Source organism: Magnolia sinica, chromosome 10, assembly GCF_029962835.1.
Source record: "Magnolia sinica isolate HGM2019 chromosome 10, MsV1, whole genome shotgun sequence".
Taxonomy (NCBI): Eukaryota; Viridiplantae; Streptophyta; class Magnoliopsida; order Magnoliales; family Magnoliaceae; genus Magnolia; species Magnolia sinica.
The window spans coordinates 21,050,230-21,072,490 of NC_080582.1; positions in this window are offsets into that span (position 1 = coordinate 21,050,230).

Below are 22,261 nucleotides of genomic sequence, written 5' to 3' on the forward strand. Positions count from 1 at the left end.
TAAATGTAAGTTGGAAAATCCTCCTTCTAGGATCCCAGGATCGGAATCTGGTGTATGCTCGCTGGGAGCCGAGAATGAGGTACTAGGGAGGCTGTCGGCACCGGATTCAGTGATCGAAAATTTCGTGGGTCCGGTTTCTGAGTTTGGGGCGTGACATATATTGTTTTACACAATTTCTCAAATGTATAGATAGATAATTAAAGAGGAATTGGCACCACTAATTAACTCACAATATGAATCAACCCAACTATATAACCTAGGCATGATATAAAAATAAGTCCAGCCCATCCCATCCCATCACTGCTCATTTACACTCCTAGGAGTGGATCATTAATATTATCATTGGATTATAGCCATTATACTCGCATATGATGCAATGAGTATAATGACTTATCATATGAAATCAACCCAAACTATATATCATATCTAACAAAATATGATGTCAATTACAAATTTTAAAAATATGAAAAGACCAAGTTGGGATGAAGATCAGAGAATATTGTGCATCATATGCAAGGAGTATAATGGCTAAATACGTTGATATTATTAATAGTCCACTTTTAGTAGGGGTGTAAATGAGCATTGATGGGATGGACTCGACTTATTTTTAAATCATGCCTAGCCCATCAAGGGTCAAATCATGTTGGGTGGGATGTTCATGGGTGGGCCTTCCATGTGGTATGGCCCATGGGTCTTTACAGTTAGCCAAAGCATAATAGGTTTGGGTGTGGGTATCCTCTAACCTTTTTTTTTTTTTACACACCCACACATTCATGCAGTAGTGGGATTTCACCACCTATAGGCACTAAAACCCTTGACTTAGTGTTGAAACTCTTGTGAATCTACCAATGGAGCAAGAGTAAGGACGCTCTAACTTTGAATTTGCACAATTGCAACCCATGTGCTTTGCTCCAAACCATTTCTCACTTTGGTCCCCATATTAATAGATTCTTTCCAAGAAGTTAATAATCATAACATTTCAATTAGCATCCTAAAATTTAAAAAAGAAAAATTCATCAATAGGTCATATTTAACATAAAAATGATAAAAAAAATTATTAGATGGTTATCATAATCTATAGAATTCATCGATCATTTGTGGATCTTTGATATTTTTAAGGCATCCACTATCGATTGGAGGGCCAATCCAATTAATGATCTCGATCACAACTAAAGGAGGGATGGGACCATTGAATTTTTAGTGCATCCACCTTCCATTTTAGAGTTGATTAGTTCAATAATCCGGATCATGAATGAGGGTGAGGTGGGCTACCACTGAATTTTTTAGGCCATCTCCAGCCACTGTAGGCACTACAACAAAATAGGCCTTTAGCCATAATTTTCTAGCCTTAGTTGAAAAAGCGGAGGCTAAATGTGTTTTTAATTAGCCTCGGTTGCTAAGCAACTGAGGTTAAAATTAAGTTCATTTTTCGCCTCAGTTGCTAAGAAACTGAGGCTAAAAGTCTATTATTTTGCCTCAGTTAGTAAGAAATTGAGGTTGAAAGTTCAACTTTTAGCCTCAGTTGTTAAGAAAGTGAAGCTATAAGTCAACTTTTTAGCCTCAGTTGCATAGAAACCGAGATGAAAAGTCTACTATTTAGCCTCTGTTGCATGGGAACTGAGGCTAAAAGTCTACTTTTTAGCCTCAATTGCATATGAACTGAGGTTAAAAGTCTATTAATTTGCCTTGGTTAGTAAGAAATGGAGGTTAAAAGTTGAATTTTTAGCCTCAATTGCTGAGAAAGTGAAGCTATAAGTCAACTTTTTAACCTCAATTGCATAGGAACTGAGGCTAAAAGTTTACTATTTTGCCTTAGTTAGAAATGGAGGTTAAAAGTTTACTTTTTAGCCTTAGTTGCTAGGAAAATAATGCTAAAAGTTTACTTTTTAGCATCTGTTGCATGGGAACCAAGGCTAAAAGTCTACTTTTTAGCCTTAATTGCACAGGAACTGAGGGTAAAAGTCTACTATTTTTCCTCGGTTAATGAGAAATTATGGAGGTTAAAAGTTTAATTTTTAACTTCAGCTGCTGAGAAATTGAAGCTATATAAGTCAACTTTTTAGCCTCAGTTGCATAGGAATCGAGGCTAAAAGTTTACTATTTTACCTCAGTTAGTAAGAAATGGTTAAAAGTTTACCTTTTAGCCTCAGTTGCTAGGAAAGTGAAGCTATAAGTCAACCTTTTAGCCTCAGTTGCATAGGAACCAAGGCTAAAAGTCTACTATTTTGCCTCAGTTAGTAAGAAATAAACGTTAAAAGTTCAATTTTTAGCCTCAGTTGTTGGGAAAGTGAAGTTATAAAGTCAACTTTTTAGCCTCAGTTGCATAGGAATCGATGCTAATAGTTTACTATTTTGCCTCGGTTAGTAAGAAATTGAGGTTAAAAGTTTACTTTTAGCCTCAGTTACTAGGAATGTGAAGCTATAAGTTAACCTTTTAGACTCGGTTGCATAGGAACTAAGGCTAAAAGTCTACTATTTTGCCTCAGTAAGGAATGGAGGTTAAAAACTTACTTTTTAGTCTCAGCTGTTAGGAAAGTGAAGTTACAAGTCAACTTTTTATCCTCAGTTGCATAGGAACCGAGGTTTAACATCTAATATTTTGCCTCAGTTAATAAGGAATGGAGGTTAAAAGTTTACTTTTTAACCTCAATTGCTAAGAAAATGAAGTTATAAGTCAACTTTTTAGCCTCAGTTGCATAGGAATTGAGGCAAAAAGTCTACTATTTTGCCTCAGTTGGTAGGAAATGAAGGTTAAAAGTTTACTTTTTCTTTTCTTTTTCTTTTTTAACCTAGGTTACTAGGAAAGTGAAGCTATAATTAACTTTTTAGCCGAGGCTAAAAGTACACCATCTAAACCATACTTATCAATCACACCATCTAAATATCTACCATCTAAACCTGGGTGCTCCATGGGCCCCACCATGATGTATGTGTTTCATCCATTCCGTTAATCCATTTTTAAAGATCATTTTAGGCCTAAGATAGCCAAACATAGAGGAATTATATCACTATGACCTGGATGGAGACGAAACTGAATGATGGAATGACATATCAAAGGAAGATAAACTTTATCACTACGTGAAAAAAGAAAAAAAAAGGATGGATTTCGAGACGGTTCTGGACCGTCTCTAAAATTGCTTGGTTTAAAGACACTTTAGAGATAGCCATAAACCGTCTCTAAAATTTTAGACGGCCCCTGACCGTCCTTAATATTGTCTTAAAAATTTGAACGTCCAAAAATCATTTAAGAAGGTCGTTAACCGTCTTATATGCGGTCATATGAGACGGTCGTTGGCCGTCCGCATTAGAGACGGTCCTTGACCCTCTTATAGGCGGTCATCCGAGACGGTCATTGGCCGTTTTTTACCTATAATCTGAGACTGTCAAAGACTGTCTCTATTAGAGACAGTCCTCAACCATCTTATAGCCTTGTTAAAGACCATCTCTATTAGAGACGGTCCTAAACCGTCTCTATTAGAGACTGTCAAAGACCGTCTCTATTAGAGATGGTTCTAAACCGTCTCTAATGCTCAGTTCCAACACCAAGCTCAAAAAACTAACGAATTTCGAAAAAAAAAAAAGTTGAGAAGCTTAGAAAAATAATTAACAATGTTTAAGAAAATTTTAAAATTTGAAAAATAATTAACAATGTTTAAGAAAATTTTAAATTTTGAAAAATAATTAACAATGTTTAAGAAAATTTTAAATTTTGAAAAAAAAAACTGTAATTTTATAAAAATCTAGATTTTGAAAAAGTAAAATTAAGAACTTTGAATAATGTTGATAATTTTGAAAAAAAAAAATCGATAAAAAATGATATTTTGAAAAAGAAAATTTAAAAAATTAAATAAAATTGTGAAAAAATTGACAAATTGAAAAAAATATATATTTTTTAAAAAAGAAAACTAGATTTTGCATTTTGACAAGAAAATTTGAAAAGTTATATAACAAAAGTGAGATTAAAAAAATGATATTTTGAAAAAGAAAATTTAAGAAATTAAACAAAATTGTGAAAAAAATTGACAAATTGTAAAAAAAATATATTTTTTAAGAAAGAAAACTAGATTTTTTATTTTGACAAGAAAAATTGAAAAGTTAGATAACAAAAGTGAGATTTTGATGATTTGTTGTATATCCTTGCCACCCATACGTTTCTCCAACCCATTTTTGGGCCGGGTATAAAAAATTGTGTAGATTTAAATCTTAAGTGGACCACACCACTAGAAAGAATGATAATATAGTACCTCGCCATTAAAAATTATAAAGAGCCCATCGTAAGGTTTTAGTAATGTTTATTTGCAATCCAACTTGTTGATAATGTAAAGAAGATCTAGATGAAGGTAAACTATAAAGATCAAATTGATCCAAAACTTTTGTGGCCTTCAAAAGGTTTTAAATAGTTATTCATCATTATTTTGATTGGTATGGCCCACCTGAGATTATTGAGTTCTTGTGATTTGAAATCACATCCTAAAATATGATGGAAAAATATATGGACGATGTCGATATACATAAAATATATCAAGGTGGGCCCTACACTATTAGAGTAACACCCATGAAGGAGTTACCTAAATAGTGAAATGGTACTATAAGGTCACCTCATGGGAACTTCCCATGAGGTTAATCTGTGTGCGCCCCACCATGATGTGTGTAGAACATCAACACCATGCATTTGATGTGTCCCCTTTAAGTCCAAAAATCAGTCATATACGAAACTCAGGTGGGCCATAGCATCTAAAACTATGTGAAGACATCCCTAAAACATATAAAAGCATTTGGTGGGGCCCACATGAGTTTTGGATGTGTATGAAACTTGGTCTGACTCCTCATCCAAGTGGGACACACATAATGAATGGGCTGGATTTATGAACCACATCTAGGTGGGCCCAATAAATGATTATGAATGTTTTAATGGGAGGGTAACCCTCTCAACTATAGTATGTGGTGTGGCCCACCCAAGTCATGGATTGACTTTATTTTTAAGCTCGTGGCCCACCATGGAATGGTGCATCTGATTGACGGGGCAGATCCAAAGTTCAAGTGGACCCACCATAGAAAAGAGTGGGATAGTGACACCCACTATTGAAACCTTCTTAGGGCTCGTCGCGATGTTTATTTGAGATCCAATCTGTTTATAAGTTAATACAAACATGGATGCGGTTGAAACTTGGTCTGATTCCTCGTCCAAGTGGCACTACAAGAAAGAGGGGTTGGATATGTGAATCACAATTCGGCAGGCCCAATATATTATTATGAATGTTTTAAGGAAACCCCTATCTACTACATTTAAGTGAGTTATTCCTTACCCTTATCAGAGTAAACTCTATGGGGTCTACTATTATTTATTTATTTTATCTACTCCATTCATCCATGTTAACAAATAATTTGAGGTCTAAAGAAAAAAAAAGGAAGCATATCCAAAGCTCAGGTGGACCACACCACAGGAAATAGTGTGATTGAACCTCTACCATTTAAAATTTCTTGGAGGCGCCATAAAAGTTTTGGATCAAGCTGATGTTTGTGTTTTCTATTCATTCATATATTTTTGATATTATGAACAACCTTTAACCATTTTTGGACAATTTGATCAGTCCAGATTGAAGACTAATAACTTCAGATGTTTAAATCAAAATTCGCTCAAATTGTTGATTAAGCTTGTTTGCCCAATATCTTTCTTATATGTAGCATGATCGGGGCGAGTAACTAGTCAAATTGAGAGTAATGATCAGTAAAATAGAGTGAGTGGACCAGACATGTAAAATGGGTTAAATATTCTAGTCAAAATTGTGACCCAACTTATTGACACCCTGAGATTTTAAGAATTAATGTTAGTAAGTTTTGTGGGGCCCATCATGATGTGTATCGAACATCAACACCGTGCATTTGATAGAAGTTTTGGATCAAGCTGATGTTTGTGTTTTCCCTTCATTCATATCTTTTTGATATTATGAACATGTTGGATGGCAAATAAACATTACTGTGGGCCCAAGGAAGGTATCAACGGTGGAAATCATTATTCCACACTATTTTGTGTGGCATGGTCCACTTGAGTTTTGGATTTACCGAAAATTTGGGATCAACACACACCGTTCATCCATTTTTCGAGATCATTTTACAGAATTATCTAAAAATTGAATCATATTCAAAGATTAAATGGACCACACCACAAATAAGGGGAACAGATTGGCTACTCCCCCTACACTATCCACTGGCTGGTGGTTGGTGCCCACCATGATGCATGGCCCCACGACCATTTTTTCTTTTTTATTACTTTTGAACCAGTTGGATTTCAAATAAACATTACGATGGGCCTTAGGATAGTTTCAACGGTGGGAATCACCCTCCCATTGTTTTCTGTGGTGGGGTCCACTACAGATTTTTATCTGTCTCATTCTTTGGCTCGTGACTTAAAATGATATCTCAAAATGGACGGACGGTGTCGATATAACAAATACATAAAATATTATATATATATATATATATATATATATATATATATATATATATATATATAGAAAAGGTTCTATACGTCGAGCTCTTGGGAACTCCCCATGAGGTTGAGCTGTGTGGGCCCCACCATGACGTGTGTCGTAAATCAACACCGTGCATTTGATGGGTCCCCTTTAAATTATGGGATATCCCAAAAATCAGCCATATACAGAACTCTGGTGGGCCATACCATCTAAAATCATGTGAAGACATGCCTAAAACATATAAAAGCACTTGGTGGGGCCCCACCTGAAATTTGGATGCGTCTGAAACTTGGTATGACCCCTCATCCAAGTGGCACACACATAATGGATGGGCTAGATTTGTGAACCACATCTATGTGAGCCCAAAAAATAATTATGAATGTTTTAATGGAGGGTAACCCCTCTCAACTTTTGTGTTCGGTGGTCTGTGGGCCCCACCATGATGTATGTGTTTCATCCATGCCGTCCATCTATTTTTATAGATCATTTTATAATATTACAAAAAAATGAGTTATATCCCAATCTCGAGTGGACCACATTATAAGAAAAAGTGTTGAATGAATGTCGACCATTAAAAACTTTTTGGGAAACATAATAGTATTGGATCAAGCTGATCTTTGTTTTTCCCCTTCATCTGGGCCTTTATGACCAAATCAACAGATTGGATGTCAGATAAACAGTACAGTGGGCCTTAGGAGGATTTAAATGATGGATATCCAATCACTATTGTTTTCCTGTGGTGTGGTCCACCTAAGATTTATATCCTCTTATTTTTAAGATAAGAGCCTAAAATGATCTTTAAAAATGGATGAACGGATGGGATGAAACACATACATCATGGTGGGGCCCACAGACCACTGAACACCGACCACGGGGCTGGTTTTAGGGAAGCGGATTGCGTACTGAGTAACTCAATGCGGTAAGCGTACTAAGTAAACTTCGTGGACCCCTTTATCATTCATGTATTATATCCACTCCGTCCATCTCTTTTAACACATAATTTTAGGGATTTTTCTCAAAAATGGAGTATATCCAAACCTCAAATGGACCACACCACCAGAAACTGTGTGAATTGAACATCTACCATTGAAAAATTCTTGGGGACAACAGAGGTTTTAGATCAAGCTGATATTTGTGTTTTCCCTTCATCCATGTCCTTCTGATCTTATGAACAGGTTGGATGACAAATAAACATCACTGGGGGCCTTAGAAAATTTTCAACGGTTGAAATCAATAGTTCCACTTTTTCCAGTGGTATGGCCCACTTGAGCTTTGTATATGCATCAATTTTGGGTTGAACCCATAAAATGATCTAGAAAAACGAATGGACGGCGTGGATAAACCACATGCATTCGCGGTGGGCCCAACTGAGTTTACTCAGTACGATAAGAGCGTACTGAGTAACTCAGTACACAATCCGATTTCTGGTTTCAGGGGGAGTAGCCAATCCATCCCGCGCGCCCCCACGACCCCGAAACCTAAAATCTCTCCCTCCCTCTCTCTCCCTCTCTGCAATCCGCTCTCTCTCTCTCTCGTCGGTAGCTAATCCTCGTTCCCCTCTCCTCTCTCTCTCGCCCTCCTCTTCTCCCTTCCTACCTCTCTCTCTCTGTCTCTCTCTCTCTCTCTCTCTCTCAACCTCAAGAATTGGCAAGTTAATTAATCTATCCTGTCAGTAGCTTATCCGCGTCCCCCTCTCTCTCTCTCTCTCTCTCGCCTCCTCTTTCTACTCCAAACCCTAACCCATCATCCACCGACGATGTCCATAGTCTTCCCCATTGGCGGTAGTAGCGGATCAAGTCCCAATCCATGGCTGCTCGTTCCTCATTGTCAACAACAACTACCATCAAATCGAAGGTACTCTCTCTCGATCTCTCTTCCTTCATCTTTGTCTATCTCACTTCCCCTTTTGATTTGGGGATTTCAGGGCTTACAGATTTGGGGATTTAGGGCTTATAGATTTGGGGATTTTAGGGCTTACAGATTTTAGGGATTTTAGGGCTTACAGATTTGGGGATTTTAGGGCTTACAGATTTGGGGATTTTAGGGCTTACAGATTTTAGGGATTTTAGGGCTTACAGATTTGGGGATTTGAGAATCAGAGTTGTTGGCCTGATGGAAAGCTTGGATCTAATCAGGGCAAAACTCAGTTGGTGATTATTATGAAACTTTAATTGGGTTTCATGTTTTCCTGGTGACATGCATAGTTTTGAATTGGGGATGGTGTTGCCTATGTGATTTGTGAGAGGCCGTCGATCTGTTTGAGTGTTTTGCTGCTGATTTTGCAATGGGTTTTGGTGATTTTCAATGATTTTGGTCTCTAATGATTTTTCCTTTGATTCTCATGGTAAAGTTGTATTTTGATTTGGGAACTAGACCATGGATGGAGCATATTCGTAAATCACACTTACCAGATAATCCTAACTATCAAATGCCATTGAATGGGCTGTTGAAAGAACACATTTAGCAGTCCAAATTCATCATGTGAAATCAGGTGGTTAAGATCATCAGATCAGTGTGATTTTTGAACTGCTTCCATGCATGCCATGTTATGTTGAATGAGCAACAGCTTACCATGTTCTAGCTCTTTGCTTTTGAATATTGTTTGTGTATAAAACTTTTCGAAGGGCTTCGTGTCCAGCAATGGAATGTCCTGGTACTAACTAGCTCCTGTATGCAAAATGTTGCAAAATATGGGAAATTTTCATTGTAATGATGATGATTATGATGATTTATTTGCTATTGTACCTGATTATGACAATTGGTTTGGGTGTTTATATAGAAAGTAATGAGAGATTCATTTTTTTTATGAGTTTTGTTAATAATAAAGCTAGAAAATGTATCTTTTTTTGTTTTTTTAGTAAAAACTTTAATACTCTGGCAGAGTGTGATGGTTGATATGCTAGCACTTAGAAATTCCATACATAGTCAAATTAAACCGTTCAAATTGTGTAATCCAATGTAGATTTATAATCACATGAAAAATAAAACTTCTTTGTTATCTGAATATTGGATTGGTAGACATTTATTGGACGGCTAAAAGTGAAAAAAAAAATACAATGCTCCTATTGCCACATATTGAGCTGTATGATTGTTCATTTCAATATACTGATTAATTTCCACCCTTTCTTAGTCCTTTCATTTGTGGTCTTCTCTCATTTTATGGGCTACAAGTCAGGCAGATTTTCTATGCTTCAAGGGATTCAATGCTCATCAGGCCCATGACCAGCCTTATACAAACCAAACATAACCAACTGTACAACAATCATTTAGTTGTTACCATCCATCTATAACACCAACCCAATTTGAAATCGTGTTGGGTTCATGTTGAGCAACTTTTTGTCATGTTAGGTCCGGTTTTGAACAATCCCATGTATTTGGGTTGAGTATCAAGGAATTCAGGTTGGCTCGGCTTATGGGTTGGATCCTCTTGAGGTTGGGTTAGGCCTGTGAAAATAAAAATAGATGAATGGACCTACATTCACACACCAAAATCGTTACAAAAAGTACTAAATGGTGTTTGATCAGCTCACTGTTTACTATGGTTGTATCTTTTTCTGTTGATCCTTTTGGCATGGATTGAAAATTTGATGTGTTGGCATGTCTGCCACCTATTCATGTCAGAATCAAAAAGAATTTTTGACTTCTTTTACACAAACATGCCGTAAATGAAGGTTCTTTTTACTTAAAATCTTTTTGTTGGTGTACAAAACTTAAATGGCTGCATCTCACTTGATGAAAGTGCCTTGTTAAAAATAAAATGCTTCAATCTAAAAAGGATTTTCATTTATTTCTTTATCATTTGGTACTCACTAGACACATTTAGGGTCTTTTCAATTTCTTTGTATTTTTAGTTGATGTATTGCCAGTGAAAATTGAACCATACCCATTTTTCAGAAAAAAAGTAAAAAAAAAAAAAAAATAGAAATGTCCTTTCTTAGAAAAAAAAAAAAAAAACTTTCTAGGGTAATTTAAAGTTAGTGATTGTTTGTCATCATCCAATATTGATAGAAATATGTGGAAAGTGAGAAAATCGTGCCAAGGATCTAATCACTTTGATTGGGAACTCTGGGCGCATATGGGGAGTGGTAAGAGATTTCAACTTAGGCTAGTTACCTCTACATTATATGGTTTTGTTTTGAATTACAAAATTTTGTGCAGGCAATGCAATTTACTCAAGGTTCTTCAAAACCAATATTCATATCAATTGGACATCGCATATCTCTCGATGCATCTGTCAAGGTTATTAAAATGTGTTGTAAATACTGTGTACTAGAGCAAATCCGGCAAGTACAGTTTATTGCTTTGTTTTGTGCTCACATAACACAAGAGTCTGTCTTATTTCAGTTTGAACTTTTTCAAATTTTATTCTAGTGATTTACTTATTTTAATCGCCTCATTTAATGTGAAATTTGAGGATTTGATTTTCCAGGAGGCATATGAAGTAGCCAAAACTCTTCATAAAGATGGAGTGACTAGAGCATCAGTCATTGCCTGCTCTTAGTATTCAAAAGGTTTGTGAGTACTATTTTCCAACAGTTTCCTATATAATGCTCTCCATGAATCAGAGGTTAGGATTGCTCAACCAATTTGATTTTGGGACTGTGACTTAGCGACAGTAGATTCCACGATTTAGTTGGTTTAACTTGAGTTAATGTAAGACGTGTACAATTTTTGAGTGCCTGTGTCTCTAGCACCATGCCTTGTCTGAGTATTCCCAAAAACAAAAGAAGTAGAAGTTGCAAAACTGATGATATTGCAAGTACCTTAATTTTCTAAGTCTATGTTTGGTAGAAGAACATATGAATTCAATTATGAATTCAATTCAATCAAGGAAATGACAAAAGTTAATGGTATTCACTTGAAATCAAGAAAAAAAAAGCTGGGTATGATGAAATTACAAGTACCTTAATTTACTAAGTTTGTGTTTGGATGAACAAATGAATTTATTATTTACTTGAAATCACAGCGAGGAAGTACCTTTCAAACTACGGTTTTGCTTTGATCTTTCAATCATTCTCTAATTTAATTTTCAATATCTTGCTAACCTTCATTTGTGGATGATCTTGGCTTCTGCTTAGATGATTTTTGTGCATATTCAGCATTCCATCTGGAGCTGGAATGGAATGTGATTGGTAAGTATTTATATATGTTCTCCATCCTTTCGGCACCAACATGTACACTTCTTTTCTTTTTACAGGTGGTCACTTGGTCATCATATTTGTAGTGTAAGAGTTCCTATTGTACCTTTTAGTGTTATAAGTCTTGGGCCATTTGGTCATCACATCAATTTTTATGAATATAATTTTTTTCTTAAACCAAATGGAGCTTAAGCCCTTTTTTAACTTCACCAATGTAACTTCTTGCATTGCCAATCCCAAGCCTGGGTAAAGGAGGAGGGAGAAGGGCGTCAAGGTGAGTTGTGTCCTTGTCTTCCATATTTCTTTAATACAACAGTGCTAGCAACAATTTGATTGGCCCACTTCTTATTCTCTGTTGTAGGTGTCATTGCTGAACCCTGGGCTTGAATGGGATGCATCAATTTTTGATGAACCGGTGATTCTTTTAACACCAATCTTTGCAGCTCCTTTTAGAGCTCTGAATTGCATTCTCATATATGAATGTTATCTTTTCACTTTTTGTCCATGTTTATGAATCAATTGAATCATATCAGTTCCATTGTTAAAATAATTCTGCTGAAACATTCATCATATGTTACATCATGGCTATAGAGTTGCTATCTTTTCTTATTCCTTATATTGTTTTCCAGTTATATTTGTGTTGGTTTCAGAGTACAGGTAGCAATAGAAAGTGTTGGTCGATTGTGGCTTATAGACAAAGGGATGAGTAACCAACAATACGAATATGGGAGGCCTTCCCCAGGTATCCAGATGCTTTTAGATATAATTATGTTGTTTTTAAATGTATTAGCTCGAAATTGATGGAGCAAACCCGGATGTGCGTCGGAGCTATCTGGATGTTGAGCGGGGGTTCCTAGAAGGTGGGAACAACTATTATGACCATGATGAAGCTGTCCATTTTTTATGGACAGCATTGGAGTGGCCTGACCATTTGGACAGGCCATGTTTATGTATTTAATCGAAATTGATGGAGCAGACCCGGATGTACGTCGGAGCTATCCGGATGTTGAGTGGGGATCCCTGGAAGATGGGAACCGCTGTTATGACTATGATGAAGCTGTCCATTTCATATGGACAACATTGGAAGGCCCTAGCTAATTAGAGCAGGCCATGTTTATATCTGTATTTGTAGGGACCATACCCTTAACCTATAACCTAAACCTATTCTCAAATCCCAAAACCTATAACTACAACCTAAACCTAAGCCTAAACCTAAACCTTAACTTAAACATAAACCTAAACCTATAACCTATAACATAAACCTAAACCTAGAACCTAAATGTATTCTCAAATCCCTAAATCAAAACCTACAACTAATCCTAATCTCAACTCCCTAACCTAAACTCAAACCTAAACTTGAAAACCCAAACCTAAACCCGATCCCGAACCCGAACCCGATTTCCTAAACCTAAACCTTAACCTATTCTCAATTCCCTAAACTTATAGCTTATAACCTAAACCTAAACCTAAACCGTAACCTTAACCTAAACCTATAACCCCTAACCTTAACCTAAACCTAAACCTAAACCTAAACCTATAACTATAACCTAAACCTAAACCTAAAACCTAAATGTATTCTCAAATCCTTAAACCTAAACCGACACCTAATCCTAATCTCAACTCCCTAACCTAAACCTAAACTTAAACTTGAAAACCCAAACCTAAACCCGAGCCCGAACTCGAACCCGATTTCCTAAACCTAAACCTATATCTTATAACCTAAACCTAAACCTATACTTATTCCCTAAACCTATTCTCAAATCCCAAAACCTATAACCTAAACCATACCCTAAACCTATAACCTATAACCTGAACCTATAACCTAAACTCAATTCCCTAAACCTTAACCTATAACCTAACCTAAACCTATTCTCAAATCCCAAAACCTATAACCTAAACCTATAACCTATAACCTATAACCTGAACCTATAACCTAAACTCAATTCCCTAAACCTTAACCTATAACCTAACCTAAACCTATTCTCAAATCCCAAAACCTATAACTATAACCTAAACCTTAACTTAAAAGCTATAATCAACCTAAACCTATACCTATAACCTATACCTATAACCTTAACCTTAACATATGACCTTAACCTAAACGTAAACCTAAACCTAAACCTATTCTCAAATTCCTAAACCTAAACCTAAACATATTCTCAAATCCCTATACCTAAGCCTAAACCTTAATGTATTCTCAAATCCCTATACCTAAACCTACACCTAATCCTAATCTAAACTCCCTAACCTAAATGTAAACCTAAACTTGAAAACCCAAACCTAAACCCAATCCCGAACTCAAACCCGATTTCCTAAACCTAAACCTTAACCTATTCTCAATTCCCTAAACCTATAGCTTATAACCTAAACCTAAACCTAAACCTAAACCTTAACCTAAACCTTAACCTAAACCTATAACCTATAACCTTAACCTAAACCTAAACCTAAACCTGTAACCTATAACCTAAACCTAAACCTAAAACCTAAATGTATTCTCAAATCCCTAAACCTAAACCTACACCTAATCCTAATCTAAACTCCCTAACCTAAACCTAAACCTAAACTTGAAAACCCAAACCTAAACCCGATCCCGAACCCAAACCCGATTTCCTAAACCTAAACATTAACCTATTCTCAATTCCCTAAACCTATATCTTATAACCTAAACCTAAACCTTAACCTAAACCTATAACCTATAACCTTAACCTAAACCTAAACCTAAACCTGTAACCTATAACCTAAACCTAAACCTAAAACCTAAATGTATTCTCAAATCCCTAAACCTAAACCTACACCTAATCCTAATCTCAACTCCCTAACCTAAACCTAAACCTAAACTTGAAAACCAAAACCTAAACCCGATCCCGAACCTAAACCCGATTTCCTAAACCTAAACCTTAACCTATTCTCAATTCCCTAAACCTATTGCTTATAACCTAAACCGAAACCTAAACCTATACCTTAACCTAAACCTAAACCTAAACCTATAACCTATAACCTAAACATAAACCTAAAACCTAAATGTATTCTCAAATCCCTAAACCTAAACCTACACCTAATCCTAATCTCAACTCCCTAACCTAAACCTAAACCGAAACTTGAAAACTCAAACCTAAACCCAATCCCGAACCCGAACACGATTTCCTAAACCTAAACCTTAATGTATACTCAAATCCCCAAATCTAAACCTACACCTAATCCTAATCTCAACTCCCTAACCTAAGCATAAACCTAAACTTGAAAACCCATCCCGAACATGAACTTGATTTCCTAAACCTAAACCTTTACCTATTCTCAATTCCCTAAACCTATATCTTATAACCTAAACCTAAGCCTAAACCTAAACCTAAACCTATAACCTAAACCTAAACCTAAAACCTAAATGTATTCTCAAATCCTTAAACCTAAACCTACACCTAATCCTAATCTCAACTCCCTAACCTAAACCTAAACCTAAACTTGAAAACCAAAACCTAAACCCGATCCCGAACCCGAACCCGATTTCCTAAACCTAAACCTTAACCTATTCTCAATTCCCTAAACCTATTGCTTATAACCTAAACCGAAACCTAAACCTATACCTTAACCTAAACCTATAACCTATAACCTAAACAAAAACCTAAAACCTAAATGTATTCTCAAATTCCTAAACCTATACCTATACCTAATCCTAATCTCAACTCCCTAACCTAAACCTAAACCTAAACTTAAAAACTCAAACCTAAACCCGATCCCGAAACCGAACCCGATTTCCTAAACCTAAACCTTAATGTATTCTCTAATCCCTAAACCTAAACCTACACCTAATCCTAATCTCAACTCCCTAACCTAAACCTAAACCTAAACTTGAAAACCCAAACCTAAACCCGACCCGAACCTGAACCCGATTTCGTAAACCTAAACATTAACCTAATCTCAATTCCCTAAACCTATAGCTTATAACCAAAACATAAACCTAAACCTTAACCTTAACCTAAACCTAAACCTAAACCTATAACTTATAACCTAAACCTAAACCTAAAACCTAAATGTATTCTCAAATCCTTAAACCTAAACCTACACCTAATCCTAATCTCAACTCCCTAACCTAAACCTAAACTTAAACTTGAAAACCCAAACCTAAACCCGATCCCGAACCCGAACCCGAACCCGATTTCCTAAACCTAAACCTTAACCTATAACCTAAACCTAAACCTAAACCTAAACCTGTAACCTATAACCTAAACCTAAACCTAAAACCTAAATGTATTCTCAAATCCCTAAACCTAAACCTATACATAATCCTAATCTCAACTCCCTAACCTAAACCTAAACCTAAACTTGAAAACCAAAACCTAAACCCGATCCCGAACCCGAACCCGATTTCCTAAACCTAAACCTTAACCTATTCTCAATTCCCTAAACCTATAGCTTATAACCTAAACCTAAACCTATAACATATAACCTAAACCTAAACCTAAAACCTAATGTATTCTCAAATCCCTAAACCTAAACCTACACCTAATCCTAATCTCAACTCCCTAACCTAAACCTAAACCTAAACTTGAAAACCAAAACCTAAACCCGATCCCGAACCCGAACCCGATTTCCTAAACCTAAACCTTAACCTATTCTCAATTCCCTAAACATATTGCTCATAACCTAAACTTAAACCTTAACCTAAACCTAAACCTGTAACTTATAACCTAAACCTAAACCTAAAACCTAATTGTATTCCTAAATCCCTAAACCTAAACCTACACCTAATCCTAATCTCAACTCCCTAACCTAAACCTAAACCTAAACTTGAAAACCAAAACCTAAACCCGATCCCAAACCCGAACCCGATTTCCTAAACCTAAACCTTAACCTATTCTCAATTCCCTAAAGCTATTGCTTATAACCTAAACCGAAACCGAAACCTAAACCTATACCTTAACCTAAACCTAAACCTAAACCTATAACCTATAACCTATAACCTAAACATAAATCTAAAACCTAAATGTATTCTCAAATCCCTAAACCTAAACCTACACCTAATCCTAATCTCAACTCCCTAACCTAAACCTAAACTTTAACCTATAACCTAACCTAAACCCAATCCCGAACCTGAACCCGATTTCCTAAACCTAAACCTTAACCTATTCTCGATTCCCTAAACCTATAGTTTATAACATAAACCTAAACTTAAACCTGAACCTATAACCTAAACCTAAAACCTAAATGTATTCTCAAATCCCTAAAACTAAACCTACACCTAATCCTAATCTCAACTCCCTAACCTAAACCTCTACGTAAACTTGAAAACCTAAACCCGATCTCGAACCCGAACCCGATTTCCTAAACCTAAACCTTAACGTATTCTCAATTCCTTAAACCTTTTGCTTATAACCTAAACCGAAACCTAAACCTATACCTTAACCTAAACCTAAAACCTATAACCTAAACATAAACCTAAAACCTAAATGTATTCTCAAATCCCTAAACCTAAACCTACACCTAATCCTAATCTCAACTCCCTAACCTAAACCTAAACCTAAACTTGAAAACTCAAACCTAAACCCGATCCCGAACCCAAACCCGATTTCCTAAACCTAAACCTTAATGTATTCTCAATTCCCTAAACCTAAACCTACACCTAATCCTAATCTCAACTCCCTAACCTAAACCTAAACTTAAACTTGAAAACCCAAACCTAAACCCGATCTCAAACCCGAACCCGATTTCCTAAACCTAAACCTTAACCTATTCTCAATTCCCTAAACCTATAGCTTATAACCTAAACCTAAACCTAAAACATATAAACTAAACAAAAACCTAAACCTAAACCTATATAACATATAACCTAAACCTATACCTTAACCTAAACCTAAACCTAAACCTATAACCTATAACCTAAACCTAAACCTAAAACCTAAATGTATTCTCAAATCCCTAAACCTAAACCTACACCTAATCCTAATCTCAACTCCCTAACCTAAACCTAAACCTAAACTTGAAAACCAAAACCTAAACCCGAACCCGATTTCCTAAACCTAAACCTTAACCTATTCTCAATTCCCTAAACCTATAGCTTATAACCTAAACCTAAGCCTAAACTTAAACCTTAACCTTAACCTTAACCTAAACCTAAACCTAAACCTGTAACCTGTAACATAAACCTAAACCTAAAACCTAAATGTATTCTCAAATCCCTAAACCTAAACCTACACCTAATCCTAATCTTAACTCCCTAACCTAAACCTAAACCTATATAACATATAACCTAAACCTAAACCTATATAACATATAACCTAAACCGAAACCTAAACCTATACCTAAACCTGATTTCCTAAACCTAAACCTATAACCTATAACCTAAACCTAAACTTACAACCTAAATATATTCTCAAATCCCTAAACCTAAACCTATAACTAATCCTAATCTCAACTCCCTAACCTAAACTTGAAAACCAAAAACTAAACCCGATCTCGAACCCGAACCCAATTTCCTAAACCTAAACCTTAACCTATTCTCAATTCCCTAAACCTAAACCTACACCTAATCCTAATCTCAACTCTCTAACCTAAACCTAAACCTAAACTTGAAAACCCAAACCAAAACCTGATCCCGAACCCGAACCCGATTTTCTAAACCTAAACCTTAACCTATTCTCAATTCCCTAAACCTATAGCTTATAACCTAAACCTAAACCTATATAACATATAACCTAAACCTAAACCTAAAACCTAATGTATTCTCAAATCCCTAAACCTAAACCTACACCTAATCCTAATCTCAACTCCCTAACCTAAACCTAAACCTAAACTTGAAAACCCAAACCTAAACCCGATCCCAAACCCGAACCCGATTTCCTAAACCTAAACCTTAACCTATTCTCAATTCCCTAAACCTATAGCTTATAACCTAAACCTAAACCTAAACCTTAACCTAAACCAATAACCTATAACCTAAACCTAAACCTAAAACCTAAATGTATTCTCGAATCCCTAAACCTAAACCTACACCTAATCCTAACCTCAACTCCCTAACATAAACCTAAACCTTAACCTATTCTCAATTCCCTAAACCTTAACCTATAACCTAACCTAAACCTAAACCTATTACCTGCACTTATAACCTAAACCTATAACCTAAACCTAAGCCTAAAACTTAAACCTAAACCTAAAATCGAAATGTATTCTCAAATCCTTAAACCTAAACCTACACCTAATCCTAATCTCAACTCTCTAACCTAAACTTAAACCTAAACTTGAAAACCTAAACCTAAACAAGAACCCGGACCCGATTTCCTAAACGTAAACCTTAACCTTAACCTATTCTCAATTCCCTAAAGCTATAACCTATATACTATAACCTATAACTAAAACCTAAACCTTAACCTAAACCTATAACCTAAACGTAAACCTAAACCTAAACCAAAACCTATAACCTAAACCTTAACCTATAACCTAAACTTCTAACCTATAACCTAAAACCTAAACCTAAACCTAAACCTAAACCTAAAACCTAAATGTATTCTCAATTCCCTAAACCTAAACCTACACCTAATCCTAATCTCAACTCCCTAACCTAAACCTAAACTTGAAAACCCAAACCTAAACCCGATCTCGTACCTAAACCTAATTGCTGTAATAATGTAGCCCAATCACATGGCAAGAAACGAGAATGTATCCCTTTTAACACATGCCCTTTTTTACAAAGCTTTAATTTTTGTTGTTGTTTCTATTAACTTGAATTGAAATACTTTTTTGCATTATTTGCTTGCATTAGTTTTATTTTAATGATCAGTTTTTTTAAAAAAAAAGTGCCCACTTTTTTGGAAGAAATTTATGCAATTCTTCATGATTTTGAATTATAATGTTTTGTTAGTTTAATATTTTTTTCAGATGAAATACACAAAAAGAAAATTGTTGCTGATTTTTTTTCCTTTTTTATTTATGATGTTAAACTTATATGTATGAATGTAATGTGGATAAGATTGTTTGTGTTTGGATGGATGAAGTTTATGTTTGGATGAATGTAGTTTATGTTGGATTTACGTAGTTTGAGTTTAGATGGATATGAATGTGAATATGATGAAATATATTATATAACAGGTGTATATCAGGAAGAATACGATGAAATATATTATAACAGGTGATCCTCTCAAATTTGAAGCTTGGAAGGCTCATAAGGGACGGTCCATGACAGTCCTTTTTAAGGACGGTCCATGATCGTCCTTTTAAAGGACGGTCCATAGCCGTCCTTTGAATGGCGATAAGAGACGGCCATGACAGTCCTTTTTAAGGACGGTCCATGACCGTCCTTTAAAGGACGGTCCTTTGAAGGCTTTGAAGGCTCATAAGAGAGTCTATGACAGTCCTTTTAAGGACGGTCCATGATCGTCCTTAAAAAGGACTCCAATGGCTGTCCTTTAAAGGCTCATAAGAGACAGTCCATGACCGTCCTTTTCATGGACCCCACCATGATGTATGTGTTTCATCCATTCCATTAATCCATTTTTAAAGATCATTTTAGGCCTAAGATAGCCAAACACAGAGGAATTATATAATACGCTTACTCCAGGTCTCTAGTTCCGACAACTGAAGCCCAATCCTACGGTAATCCAGACCGTTGGCCTGTTGTCCCACCAGCAGATATAAGATCTTCATTTGATTTGAATGCAAACATTTGTTGAATATCATTTCTCAACCGTCTATCTATATGACATAATCAAATGTGAATATTTTCCTTCCATTTTTTTCATATGAAACATATTCAGTTTAAATCAACAATCCAATAGTCTGGATTACTAATCATGGGCTCTAATTGTCGCAATCTGAAACCCACGTATATTTCCTAAAATGTCTCGCAACGTATACTTCCTCATCCACCAATCCATCCACTTTGCATGTATGCATGTATGACATACATACATTCGGCGACACCTGTCTGTCCATCCTTCTTCCCTTCTCCTATAATTGCCTCCGTCCCTGCCCCTGTCGTTCCTCCAGAAGCAAAAAAACAAAAAAATAAAAAAAAAAATGCAGAGAGAGAGAGAGAGTTAGGGAAACGAGAGAGAAGGAGACAAGGAAACCGATGAAATCCACTCACATCTAGGATTGCAGAAACCCTAACTGGTTTTTCTTTCCCTTTTCTCTCTCTCCAACGCCCTACAGTTTGAAAATCCCTAGAATTTCCATCCTAAGGGCCTGTTTGGATGCCTGTAACTTTTTTTAAGTTGTAAGAAAGTTACATGTAACTTACATGTATAAGTAAAGTTACAGATAATCCTGTTTGGTTGTTAGTTGTAACTTACTTTGTTGTTGTGTTTTAGATAACCTGTAACTTTGTTACTGGTGATAAGTTGGATATTCACACTAGATAGAGTTGAAATAGGGAATTGTTGAAAAATCAAATTGACCCATTAAAAAAAGGGGATAAAATTATTTCATTTTATTAAGCCCATGTAAATGAATAGTTTGACCGATTCTTAGGCTAAACTAATAAACAGATGGGCCATAAAAGTGGGCCCATGTTTTCAAAATGCTAGTAATATGGGCAAAAAACTTAACGTAACAAAGATCATTTCCAATTTTAATATTTTCTGCTGCTGCTCTCTTAACGATGATCCAATGGTGGAAATTGTAGACAACTTGCTGATAAACAGTGGATTCAAGGTGGGGCATACACTGGATCTGATGGGCACACACTGGATAACCCAATATTTTCCGGATTGGAAAATCCTGACCTTTGGGCCAGCTACCCACGAATTGATGATTACAAAAGGCATCAATCCTCATTTAATTGATGAAGGCCAAAGATCAAATGGTCAAGATCTTCCAATCAAACAGATCTTTGGACATTCTCCCATCAGATCAACTGTCTGATCACCACCAAATCAAGAGATCCTATCATTACTTACCTAGGAAATGGAAAGAAACAAGAACATCAATCTTAAATAATCAGAACCCATAAATGGAAACTGAAAGATAGATCCTCATTTTTAAAAAGAAAAAGAAAAGAAGAACATGAAAAAGAAATTCATTACAACAATATCAAGAAACCCAAATCTTCTAATGGACAGCAATACCAAAGAAACAAAAAAACAGCAGAAGTCTAACATGTGATTGAAACAAAAGAAGATAACAAATTGACCCAAGAAATTGAATCCATGATCTTTAAATGATGCTATCACTATAAAATGGATCAAAATACAAATTCAGGAGCCCTCAATGATAATTGCTTTGGCGTGCTATAATTGTCAACTGAATTGATGTTTCTTCTATAGCCCACTTGTAGAGTATGGCCTTCTACGGTTTTAAGTAAGCCATGAAGGCTATGTGACGTGTTATGTGGACCCACTATGATGTATTTGTTTCATCCACACCATATATCCATTATTCTAGATCATTTTAAGTCATCAGCCCAAAAATAAGGTACATCAAAATTTCAGGTGGACCACATCACTGGAAACAATGTTGATTTAACACCCACCATTAAAAACTTTTGGTGGGCCACCAATGTTTTCGATCAAACTGATATTTGTTTTGTTCCCTTCATCCAGCTTTTTATAACCTAATCAACAGCTTGGATGTGAAACAAACATTATAGTGCGCCCTAGTAGTTTTTTAATGGTGGACTTTCAATCATTGTTGTTTTCAATGGTGTGGTCCACCTGAGATTTA